The sequence below is a fragment of the Phasianus colchicus genome, chromosome 8 (assembly GCF_987193195.1).
Source record: "Phasianus colchicus chromosome 8, bPhaCol1.hap1.1, whole genome shotgun sequence".
Lineage (NCBI taxonomy): Eukaryota > Metazoa > Chordata > Aves > Galliformes > Phasianidae > Phasianus > Phasianus colchicus.
Window position 1 is genome coordinate 32,978,103 of NC_143443.1, and position 12,512 is coordinate 32,990,614.

Below are 12,512 nucleotides of genomic sequence, written 5' to 3' on the forward strand. Positions count from 1 at the left end.
TGCCATGGCAATCGCAGGATTGTCTTCAACACAGAGGGACAAGGCCCGAGGGTGGTGGGCTGTCTGCATTCTGCCCGGCCTCATGGCTCCATGGCTGTGACCAGCTGAGGGTGCACAACTCTGCACTGAGACATAGTCTGTAGTCATGGTTCTTATTCCGTCTAAAACTCAACCTCTTCCCCAAGTAGCAAGGGAAACTTACGTGAAATGGCATTCTCCAAAAGAAAGCAGTTCTTTCAGGGTTGACTCAGCTCTAAATTCTCATCATTTCTCACAGTGCATTATTAGAACGGAGCAGCAATGCTTAGCATCTACATTCCTGAGGCCCGGTGTTTTGTCACTGAGTCGATGCCCTTAGTGCAAACAACCACGTGCAACGTGCCTTTCACACACACATCTTCCTGCCCAAACTAAGCACTGAGAACAACAGAAGCAGTGATGGAGAAACCAAGTCAGTGCGCATATCTCAGGTAGGATCATCCCACAGTTACACTGCAGCACACAGGGACAGATAGCACAGAGTCATAGAATGGATTGAGTTAGAAGGGATCTCAGAAGGCTGTCTGGTCCAACCCCCTGCAGTGCACAGGGACACCCACAGCTCCATCAGTGCTCAGAGCCCATCCCCTGACCTTGGGTGTCTGCAGGGATGGGCACCACCACCTTCTGGGCAGGCTGATACCCTTTGTTTTTTTCATGTTTTGAAAGCTGAACTGTTTAATTGTATTCTTTCTCCTGCACTGAAACAGAAAATGGGTAATTTAGCTGTCTAAGCACCCAGACCTGCAAGGTTAACTGAGACAGTCACTCCCCCAAAACCCAAGAGCTGAACCCATTTTAAGGAGTGGCTCAGACCCCAGCTTATCACCAGATAGTCTTTCAAGATCAGTCTTCACGCCCAAAGGAAACTGCTTCCTGCCCCTTCCCACCCCTTTTTCTTCCAGGCACACTCAGACATTATCTTTCAGCCCAGAATATTAAAGACAAAACAGAACCATATCAGACGGATTAGTCACACGTGTTTACACTGCATCAGCTATTCACCCTGGCTTGTCTTCAGCTGGGTCTTAACAATAAAGCAAACAGTTACACTGTGTAACTACCAGAGTGGGTAATCAAGACCCCTGAACAAAGACAGAGGAAATTAAGGTGCTCGGTGTGTAAGCAGCACGGAAAGCAGCAGCAGATGTTGTCCAAGTTGGTACCACCTGACAGTAAAAACGATCACATTAGGTATTGGAAAAAAATATAAGTATTTTGTAAGGATAGGTAGGAAAGCACAACACTATAGTGACAAATCTGAGAATGCTCTTTGAAAATAGGTGCTACGTTTCAAATGAAAAAATCCCCAAACAGCCCACATCTCTCTGCATGAAAAAGCATCAATAATCAGACCTGCTCTTGGTATTTTATCACTCATTAAATCCTCTGCATCCAGACAGGGAAAACAAATTCCAAAGGAATTCACACCAATGGTAGGAATTTCCTTCTGTACAAACTAATAGCATCACTTTTGCTACAGTTCTCAGCAGATGTTACAGCTTCAAATGCTCACCAAAATGAAGCTCTTAGTGCTAAGCCCTTAGGAAAATGTTGCACGAGCGATGCACTCCGGACAGCATGGTACATGTCACGTTGTGATATATCACTCAGCTAAGTTGGGTGATAGTGCATGGCAAACAAAGCCTAATCATTTTATTTATGGCTGGCTATTTACTTTATGCAACTCACCACTGCAATGGCTATCAGTAGGGATTTCTAACAGATTGGATTTTCAAAATGTTCATGTCCTCAATGGCACACCGTTGCTTTGTCAGCTTTCACATCAATTTTTCCCATGTCAGCTAGAATAGTCAGCAGACACCTAAAACTTATAGCATTGTTCCAGTTACAGGCATTTGTGACTTGGAGCCAGTCCAAAACACGCTGATCTACAGAACCACATCCACTGCCTTCCTGGTACTTCCAGTTCTGCTTAGTGCTCCCGGTCACAGCAAGAGACGACAAAAGTCAGAGCACGTCGCAAGGCCCTCCTGTGAGGAGTGAAGCATTCCAGCAGTGTACCACAGCATCCCATTTTGGCAAAGCTGTTTGTAGGCAAGGAGTTGCTTCTGACATGGTGTTTCAGCTAGCAGTTTTCAATCAAATTGGGCTTTATAGCATCTCTGTGACATCTTTGGCTTCCTTTGAGTCGGTGGCTTGGATGAGGTAAGAAAAATGAATCCACACTCATGTGGAAACGGAGCTGAGGGCTGGTGACACCTTAGGCTGTTTATCCATGGGCTTCAGCAGGTGTCCATGATATCTAGCAGATCAAAAGTGTGTTTCCTCTACCTGGCAGTCTGTGGAGTATTATCCTCATGGCCAATCCTCAGTTAAGTGAGAATTAAGACCAATGGAGCTGCCCTTTCTGTCCTTGGAAAGGTAAAGAAGTCTGTCTTACTGAACTGAGGGGAACTCAGTACAGAGCAGCCCTGAAGAAAAAAGCAGTGTATCTCTACCAGCAACTATCTTTGCTGACCAAGGGCAATCTAATGACTCACAGCAACCTTGTTTGAGATGCTCAGCACAGATGGGACAGACAGACAGATGGAAGAGCACTGCTAGCTGATCTGCTCGTGGCATTTCACAGTGCAGCCTGAGCCTCTGCTTCCACCAGCCATCTCCCACCTGTGTTCGATTGCTCAGATCCGCCCGAGTGACAGCAAAAGCTTCCTGTAACAGAACACAGGATGAATGCATTGAAGTCACATCTGAAAATCTAACACTGCTCTCTTTGCTGACACCAGATAGCCCTCTCAGTGTTTCATAATGTAATCCTCATCAGTTATTTCTGCGCTTCCATACCAAGCATTTCTCTCAAGTGGAGTGGTTCAGAAAACTGTGGGGTTTTTTGTTTATTTTGTGATTTTTGTTCGTCTTCTTTTGTGTTTGTTTCTCATTTCACAGAATACAAAGAAACTTTTAAAGCAAGTTTTAAAGTGTTTCAGATTGATGTTGTTCTTACAATACACAGACTAGATTTGTTACAGTAAACGAGAGCTCTGTTTCATTCGCTGCACAAAGACACAATTCTGACTTATCTCCCAGCTTGGATATTAAAAGTTAACTTCAAATCCCTTCCTGAAATGGATGTTTATTCTTGGTTTTTTATTTGCAATTTTTGGCATTGGGTTATTTGTTTTATATTTACTTTTCCCCACCATAGCCATAATCTCCTCTTCCAAGATAGTAAAGTGTTCTCTAATTTGCTTTTATTCTGCATCATACACTCATTGCACCTCATAAAAGAGCTTCAAAGAGCTCCCATTCTACCAAAAAAGTTCCTACGGAGGCTGTACTTGCTATAAAATATGATGAAATTAGTTAAGTGATACGATTCCCCAAACACACATCACCGACATCAGTCTCCATGACTCTGTATTAAAGGGAGGCATCAGTCCATAATAGGACCATATACAACAGGGAGTGATGTGATCAGAGCATGTCCTACTGAAATACTTGCTCTTATGAAGTCCATGAATATTGCTTTTAAGTGTAAAAAAAGTAATCTATTCTAGAAAGAGACGAACAGAAAAGGGGAAAGAACACTCTCTGATCTCTTGAGCTGAGCTCTCAAGACATCAATGACTGTGCCCTCATTTATAATTTCCACTAATTTACTGGCTGCCCTAGAGACACACTTTGATCTTTGGGAAGATCTACTATATCTATCTGCTTTGCAACAGGCAATCCAAATTGACACACCTTACAATACAGCGGTCCAAATAACACAGTCGAAGCATCTAGCCTCCAGTTGATGAAGGCAGATGCCAACTTCCAGTCTATATCCATGGCATAAAATACTCAACACTACCATGGAAGTCTTGCCAATGGACAGCAGGTTTTGTAGGTGAGGTCTTTCGTCTGCATGTAGGTGCCTTGTGAATCCCTGTGTTTATGGTCCGGGATGACTGCTGCACCCGGAGCTCTTGGTAGGAAAGAGGCATCGCCTGCTTCACACAGTGGGCAGCTTGTTTTGTTTTATGAGTCCTATTAGTCTACAGTGGAGGTAACGTGTTCTACACTGCTTCAAAGAACAAGACTGGAACACTCAAGTGCAACTCACAAAAAGGTCCTAGAACTGCCAGATATTTTTTAATATTCGTCCTAAATAATGATTAAGGCAAACAAGCTCCTAGGATTAGCCAAGATTATAAATGATACAAAGCTGTAAAACAATAAAAATCAAAGCCAAATTTAACAGCATTATTTAGCATATGTTACAGATAGAGGAAGGACAAAAAAGTAATTCAAAGAGCTAGAAGTTTCCCATTATGTCTTCTGAACCTATAGATCCTTCCTAAAATTTCAAGATACCATGGGCAGTGAATAGCAGGAAAGAAGTCAGGGCTGCAGGAAACCCCATGGGAGACATTTTTCTTAATTGTGTATCTAAATTTCATTTCACTAGAATAAAATGGATTAAATGTTTTCTGAAGTCTTAAGAATGCAGAATAAGGCACGGCCAGGAAGCAGAGATCTCTGCGTCCCCTCCATGCAGCCCAAGGCCATTCTGGAAGAGCAATCCAACAGAGAGCAGGACTGAGGACAGCACATCTATATAAGCCTTGGTTTACAGACTGAGCTCTTCCCTTAACACACCTGCCCAGGAGCCATGTGCTTAATCAACACTATGTTGCATACATATGCTCCCTCAGCAGGATGCTTTCAGCCATGCTTGTGGCTGAGATGCACAGCAAACTGTCCATCTGCAAGGCAGTCAGCACTGAAGCACAGAACAGAACCACCAACAGCTTTACAGAGGTCTCTGTAACGCTGCAGATGTAGTAGCAATGTTGGTTCCTTCTTACTGGAAAGCCTCTCTTCAGTGCCAGGAATGAAACAACATCACCATATGGCAGCCTACCTGCCCACACTTGTTGATGTATGGCTGTGAGACAGCACATGCACGGCATGGGAAAGGAACAAATACACATCTGGATGCCAAAAAGCTTTTAATGCAGCCCTTGCTCTGGGAACTGTCTTTCCCACTGTGCAGGTAGATATGCAAAGCTGGAAATACGACCATAAGTAACTGCAATAGCAGATTTAAAGCTAAGGGAAAGGGTAGAAATATGGTAGCACTGGGGTATAGGGAACTGGAAGCACAAAGACAACAGCTGTCCCAGAAGAGGCATGTGTCTTTCAAGGGGTGAAATAGAAATAAAGACCCTAGCAAAGTATCTTGGCAGTAGCAGAGGAGGCCACTGAGGTCTATACACGCTCTATACATCTATATGTATATACAAATAACAAGTGCATAAAGGCCACTTCACTAGAATCTGTCCTTATGGAAGCTCACTGCAAGTAAGGGGAGTGAGAAAAACCACAGCTACCAGAGAGCAGAGCAGAGGAAGCAGGAATGTCTTTCCTGGCGGAGCATTGCTGTGATTTCCCTGCAGGCTTTTTGCTTTCTTCTAAGTGTCTGTGACCAAAATTAATGACCAGACAGCCAAAGCTAATCACTCACACCATTTTCAATAAGTGAGCCATTCATACCCATTACAGATGATGCCTCACATTTATTCTGAGCCTTTCATGCTAAGAATATAAGTGTTTGCAAAACTACGACTCAGAAATGGGACCCAAACCACTAACATCATTAGAATTAATGATTACTTTTACCCAGAAGAAAGCCCTAGACCAAACTCCAATGCATACGGCCATTTCATCATACAGAAAGAGAGATATTCTGCAATGCCTGCCTACAGCAAAGGGAAGGAGAAAGCTGGGAGATCAACCAACAAGGAGGGAGTGCTTAAGTAGATAACACTTAGCTCTAGCTACAAGAGGTGTGCATGTCAGCTTCAGGAGAGGTGCTGGAGATACTTGTTTTGTCAGCTCAGTTTATTGTGATATTGTGGCCACAAAATGCCAATGCAATGACCATAGATGTCATCCTAACCACCACAGGTTGCCCAGCAGTACTGAAAACACTGAATGTGGATGTCCTGGAAATTGGAGCAAAGTCTGTGGCCAGAGTTGTGTCTGGGACAACTCAATGAGGAGCAGAAAGAAAAATAGGCAACAAGCATCTGGATCAGAAGAACAGGAAGCAGGGGTCCTGCAGAGCCTGTTGTAAATCCCCTCACCCTGCTCCTCCTTCCTTGGTCTCCCCACAGGATCTTGCAGAGGGAGGCGTAGGGGCTGTGCCTGCCCATCTCTGCTTGAGACAGCTGCCTCGTCCTCCTGCCTCGCGGGGAGCCTGGCTCGGAAGTACTTTCAAGATGTCATAAAAATAATTGATTCAATACCACAGGAATACTCGGTTTGATCAGTCTGACAGACATTAGAGCATGGTGTACTCTGCTGTGTACGCTGCCCTGGTAGGAAGCCAGAGAAATGATGATCAAATAACTGAAGCACTCTGGATTGTACTAATGAAACACAGTAGAACTTGATCCTGTAATTTGTCATGGACAAGTTAACTATTTTTTCCATTCATACTTCATCTTTGTCAATTGTCCACTCTGGGAGGGCTGAATCTCGATGGCTGTGGGTGAAAGAGATGAATTTAATTCATTGCAAACATTTTTAAAAACATGTATGTAACAGTGTGGCAATTTAATAAAATGCTCAGACTCAAATGTGTTGATGCTTTGACTCTTCGAAGTTGTCAGTGTTTTAGGGGTGAAAATAGGAAAACAGAGCCAAGGTTGATGTATTTATGTCCTCAAGGGAGCACACACAGGAGAATTTTTCCCACAGCCCCTGGGCCACTCTGATCCCATTTTTCTGCCCCCAGTCAAACATTTACAACAGTGCTGTTGTAACTTCTTCGTCAACTTTGCGACACCATTTTAATTTTTAATTAAAAAAAACAAACAAACCTAGAACTGCAGCTCCTTCCATCCCTAAGAAGCCTTTCTCTGTGCCTTGCCCCTTCAAGATTCCTGAGTATTTGCAGTTAGCAGGATGCAGGAGAATCCTGTTGAACAGAGACTGAGACAGAGGCTGCAGCCTTTGTAGTGCTTGAGGACAATCTCCAATCCCAACGAAGTCATGTTCAATGGGGAAACCAATCTGGAGTGCTTGCTGAAGAGTTTCAACTTCTTTCAATTGTATTAAATATTCATATTTTCTGTGCAAAAAAAGTTTTCTATTTCTGCCTCACTTCACTACACCCCTATTTTGGAATTTCAGACACCTCTGGTGTGAAAATTGAATCTCCGCTTTAAAGCTGGGAGAGAGGAATTGCATGCCATTTGCTGAAACAGGTTTCAGACCAAAATGGGAGCGTGGAACATGCTTCTTCCTCATAATTACCATGGAATTTGTACAGAAGGAGTCTGACACAATCAACAAAATTACGAACGAGAAGAAATGTGTGCTAATGAAATATCATGTACTTGGAAGTGATACAAATTGCAAGACAACTCAAAGGAGGCACCAACACCACTGGGAGGAGGAAATTCCAGCTGCAGTTGTGCTGTGAGCTTTGCAGAGATGACACTGGCACTGAGAAAAATGTCATAGCATGAAGTGATAATATACTGAATTAAGAAAACTTTTGGAAAATGATACTAAGGGTTCTATTCCTAAATGGATAGTCATGTTTAATTAGGTTTAAGAGAAAATATGGCAAGGGATCTTCACACAACAGAGCAGAGTGCTGTTAACTTTGGCTGCTTCCTGAATTTTCAATGAGATCTGTACAATAAAAACCATTTTGCTGTTGAAAACATTAAGGAAAAATTGCCTTCCTGGTCAAAGAATGCCCAGTTTTGGAACATCCCAAGTGTACAGACTGTAGGTACCTCCTCAGGGCAACTCAGGGCACCCCGTTCACGGGCAGAGCATTTTACACCTGCTTGGAAGCCCGTGCCACGTGTGTTAAAAATTGAGTTCACTTTATGTCTGTAACTCAGGAAGGTATTATATGCACAGACCAATGTTAACTAGTACAATTTAGCATCTGCCACCCTAAAAGTGCACCAAGCCAGTTGTTTCTGCCATTTGCTTTTTCCAACCAAATTTATAATTCATTTCTAACTATATTGACTTTTCAGCATGGCACTGAGCTTCATTTCAAAAGCAGCAGCTACTAAAAGTTAATGATCCAAAAATGTTACTATTTTAAGCCTGTGTTGGACCAACCAATCACTTCTAACCAGGGAAGAACTGGGTTTGCTTTACAGCCCTGTAAGAAATGCAACGCCTGGGGCTGCAGCAGCCCTGTCTCCCAACTGCCCCATCCCTGTCATCTCTGGGCAGCACAAGGGGTGACCTTGGTGAGTCACCCTTAAATGTGAAACATAAACTCATCTCACTGCCTAAGTAGAATCTGCCTTTCTTCAAAGGCTACTGCAAGAGATTTCCTCATCTCTTGCATCTCATCTGTTTAAAAACCCCACAGCTTTTTGCAGCCTGAAGTTTGAAGGCAAATACACTCCTGTGTGCTGTAACTGGGTGAAAATTCAACAACACCCGGGCACCCTGTGATGTCCTCAGTAAACCTGAGCTCTGTCACTGCCTCAGGAGCAGAGCAGGGAAAGCACTGCTGCCCCACTCAGGGCATTTGCAAGCAGGTGCCATTCCCCCTTTCCTCCTCTGTGCCCGTGTCCACCCCAGATAGATGGGAGCTTCCACCCTTGGACATCTTTCTCTGGACAGAACTGCTCAATAAAAAGCAAGCATGGTGAGGAGGGGGCTCTGGCAATTGCCTCTGGCCTTTAAGAGAGGGAGCATGACTGACAGACGAGGCAAGAGTAAATCCCTGAAGACAAATCTCAAATCTTGGTGCTTTGACCTTTAAACAATACGAAAAGCCTCCAATAAACTTTAATTCAGGATTTAACTTCTGAGGAGCTCCTCAGACCATTTCTGATCTTGGGGTTCAATTTTGCAGCATGCCTTTTCAGAGCTGTTTTGCTTCTGGAAAATAAAAATCCAGGTATTACTTGTAGGGAGAGAGATCCAAATCGGCAGCAATGCGGGCACATTTTAGCAGCTGGAAAAAATGATGCTTATAATTAAACAACCTAAGTGGACAATGTAAAGCATGGGCTGTTCTTTCTCATTTGGGTTCTTTTTTTCCTTTTTCTTTTTTTCCCTCCTTTGAAGTGCCACAGATAGAGCCTTTATTCCAGCACCACACTCCCCTCACACAACCGCTGTCCATTTGCATCTTTTAGGAAATATTGCAGGAACACATTAACACTGGAATTAAGTAACTGGCACTATTTGTTGCCCTTGGTTTTTCAATTCTCATTGACTTCTATTATTTCCTCTCCCTTTCCTCACCAGAACAAGATAATTAGACAGAAGCGAGTAAGAAGTACAGAGCTAGAAAACAGAAGAGGCTGACATGTGTAGTACATGCTGTCAGCCATATGGCATTCTATATATATTGTTACAGATGAAAATTGTACCACACACTGTGCTGTACATTAACACTGGAACGGTATACAGTAATTCATGGGCATAAACCGATACTATTCGCTGTGTTGGCTAATAGATTTTTGAAGTTTTCTCCGTAGCATTTTATTTTAAATGACAGTGTTTTCTATTAATGGGTGGGCACTGTCAGTTTGTTGACCCCGGTTGGGAAGGATGTCTTTTTGTTCAAATGGCAGCCATCATTTCTGTGAAGTGATGCATGTAAAAAAGCCAGTAAATGCAATTCACCTCACACGCGGCTGTCACTCAATTTGACATCTACATGTTGGAGTATTTTCTCAAAGTTTTCTCCATGTGACCTGCAAGTTAAAGATCAGGGAGGTTACCTTCATCCAGCCCATCCATGTGTCAATCATCCCCACCTAAAAATGAAAGTTACAAATAAACTGCAGCTACTATTTATACTCTGCTGCCTGTCCCATCTTTTTCCCGTCAATCTTGCAGTTTCTCATTATGGCTACACCATACCTCCCCCAGCACTTCTTTGTGTATCCCAGATTAAGTTTCTTTGTTTTTCTGCCGCTGTTCTTCTGAGCATGTCAAGTAATTAGTGCTTTAGCTCTCTTTTTTTCTCCCCACGATAACTTTGAAAAGAAACTTACAAAGATCTTAGCAATGGTCTTTCAGGGAGAAGCACGGCGACAAATCAGACACAAACTCCTCTTCTGTGCTTGGGATGCAAGGGCTGTTTGAGCAAGCTGAGAGACCCATGAGAACGCAGCGTGGGGATCTGGATGTCACCACAAGCACCTTCTTCCCCATAAAAAATCCAATTGCAAAGGATATCAGGAAGAAAGGACTTACCACTGTGCTGATGTTAAATTTGACCCTAAGTGGGAAAACAGAGTGCTCGGTACTTGGAGATCCCCAATGCTCAAATTGCCTGCCTTTTGAGGTGCTAAGTAATAAATGTGTTTGCCTACACCATCAGTGTATTATTGTCCCTGTCCATTAGAAATGAGGCCTTTTATACATGCAGAAAGTTACAACACAAACAGAATTACACCAAGGAAAAGAAAATATTACTGAAAACAAGCTCCCTGAAGGATATCTCATACAGCTTTGTCCAGCCTAATGCTAAGTGGCTTGCTGTCAGCAAGGCTTCCCTCTCTTCCCTTAGGAGGCTGCTCCAGTTTATTACCTTCAAGATGGCCAGGGAAGCCAAAGGCAAGAGAATGTTTTTCACTTGTCTCCAAAGAATTGTATTTTCCAGAACCATCTTCTGGGAAGTGCCTTGTCTGGTATACGAAAATAAGCCATTCCAATGCAAAGAACAGAAAATACTTTTTGGCTGGAGTTGCTATTTCAGGTGACAAGTGACAGGTCACAAGCAAATGGCCTCAAGTTGTACCATAGAAGGTTTAGACTGGCTATCAGGAAGAATTTCTTCATGGAAAGAGTGGTTAGGGATTAGGATGGGCTGCCCAGGGTGGTGGTGATGGACTCCCCATCCCTGGAGGTGTTGCAAAGACTTGTGGACATGGCACAAGGGACATGGTTTAGCGAAGGACTAGGGAGGATGGTTGGACTTGGTAGTTTTGTAGGTATTTTACAACTAGATAATTCTGATTATGCCAGGATGTCACTTTCATTCTCTCCTGCTTCATCACATTTTAAGTATTTCCATAATAGAAAAGATACAGTGCGAATGCATAAAAAAATTCTCTATGCATTTCCAAATATGACTCCAAAAGGATGTTGAACCTGCTTCTTTCCAGACATTCACTTCCCCACTTTCCTCTTTGCATTCAAAGATTCCATTTGAAAAGGGGAGAAAAAGCCAAAAAGCCAAAAAGTTAAAAATAGAATGGTTTGATCCAACCTAGTATTCCCATCCACCATTTCTGTCTGGCTGCCAAAGTGGAGGCAGGGAGGAGGTTGCCCAGGCAGAAGCACAGTATACTCAGGCTGCAAAGCTCTGCAGAGGGTCCCAGTGGATAAATATCTCTGAGCCTGCCAGATGGAGCCCACATCCTGCACTGAAGACCCCTTGTTCAATGGCAGGGCTACCTTGTAGCTGTACATGGCCTCAGTACTGTTCTTCATAATAATCAATATAAATACTGTCATCTTTTATCTCAGAGCACTCATAGAGAGGTTTTTTTTACTTGCCCTTTCCCCATAGCAAGAGCAGTCCCAGACTTCCACCCTCCAACACACTTTGTTCTACATGAAGTTAAAACTTCCCTGTTCCATTTGCTGACCCTGCAGGCATTTACCACAACTCCATCACATCATTGGCATGCCATGACCACCACACTGTTCACCTGCACTTCTCGATCCATCACAGAGGACAGGTTGCAAGGAATGCAGCTTCTTTAATCCTTAGTATTTCACATTCACATAGCTATGCAGATGAAATCCTTGTTCTTTCTTTGGTCATTCCCACCTTGTTCAATGGTTGGCCTATGGCTTTCTGAACAATCCCAAGAGCCAGGTGTCCTAAATCAGCTCCCAGCTATTACAAGACAGCTTTCTGCAACAGTGCACAAAAAAGCCACCTAATGTCTGCTGACTCACACTGGCTCTCCAACAGATCAGCACTGTCCCAGAATTTGAGAATCACAAAATCACAGAATCATGGAATGGCCTGGGTTGCAAAGGACCACAGTGCTCATCCAGTTCCAGCCCCCTGCTATGTGCAGGGTCACCAACCAGCAGACCAGGCTGCCCAGAGCCACATCCAGCCTGGCCTTGAATGCCTGCAGGGATGGGGCATCCACAGCCTCCTTGGGCAACCTGTTCCAGTGCCTCACCACCCTCTGTGTGAAAAACTTCCTCCTAATATCCAACCTAAACATCCCCTGTCTCAGTTTAAAACCATTCCCCCTTGTCCTATGAGCATCTTTAAAATCTACCTGAGATGCTCTAAGTTTTTCATTTAATTAAAGAGTGGAAATTGGAATTTCCCTGGAAATCTTGATGCAGGAGGGCCCAAAATGAGGTTTAAATTTGCAGCCCAAGGCATGCTCCTCTCTGTTCACAGGCAGGTTTGGGCACCGAGCTCCTGACGTGGTGACTGCCCTCGTCCTTACTTGTGCCTCAGTTGGAGCACAGAGAAATGGACAGAA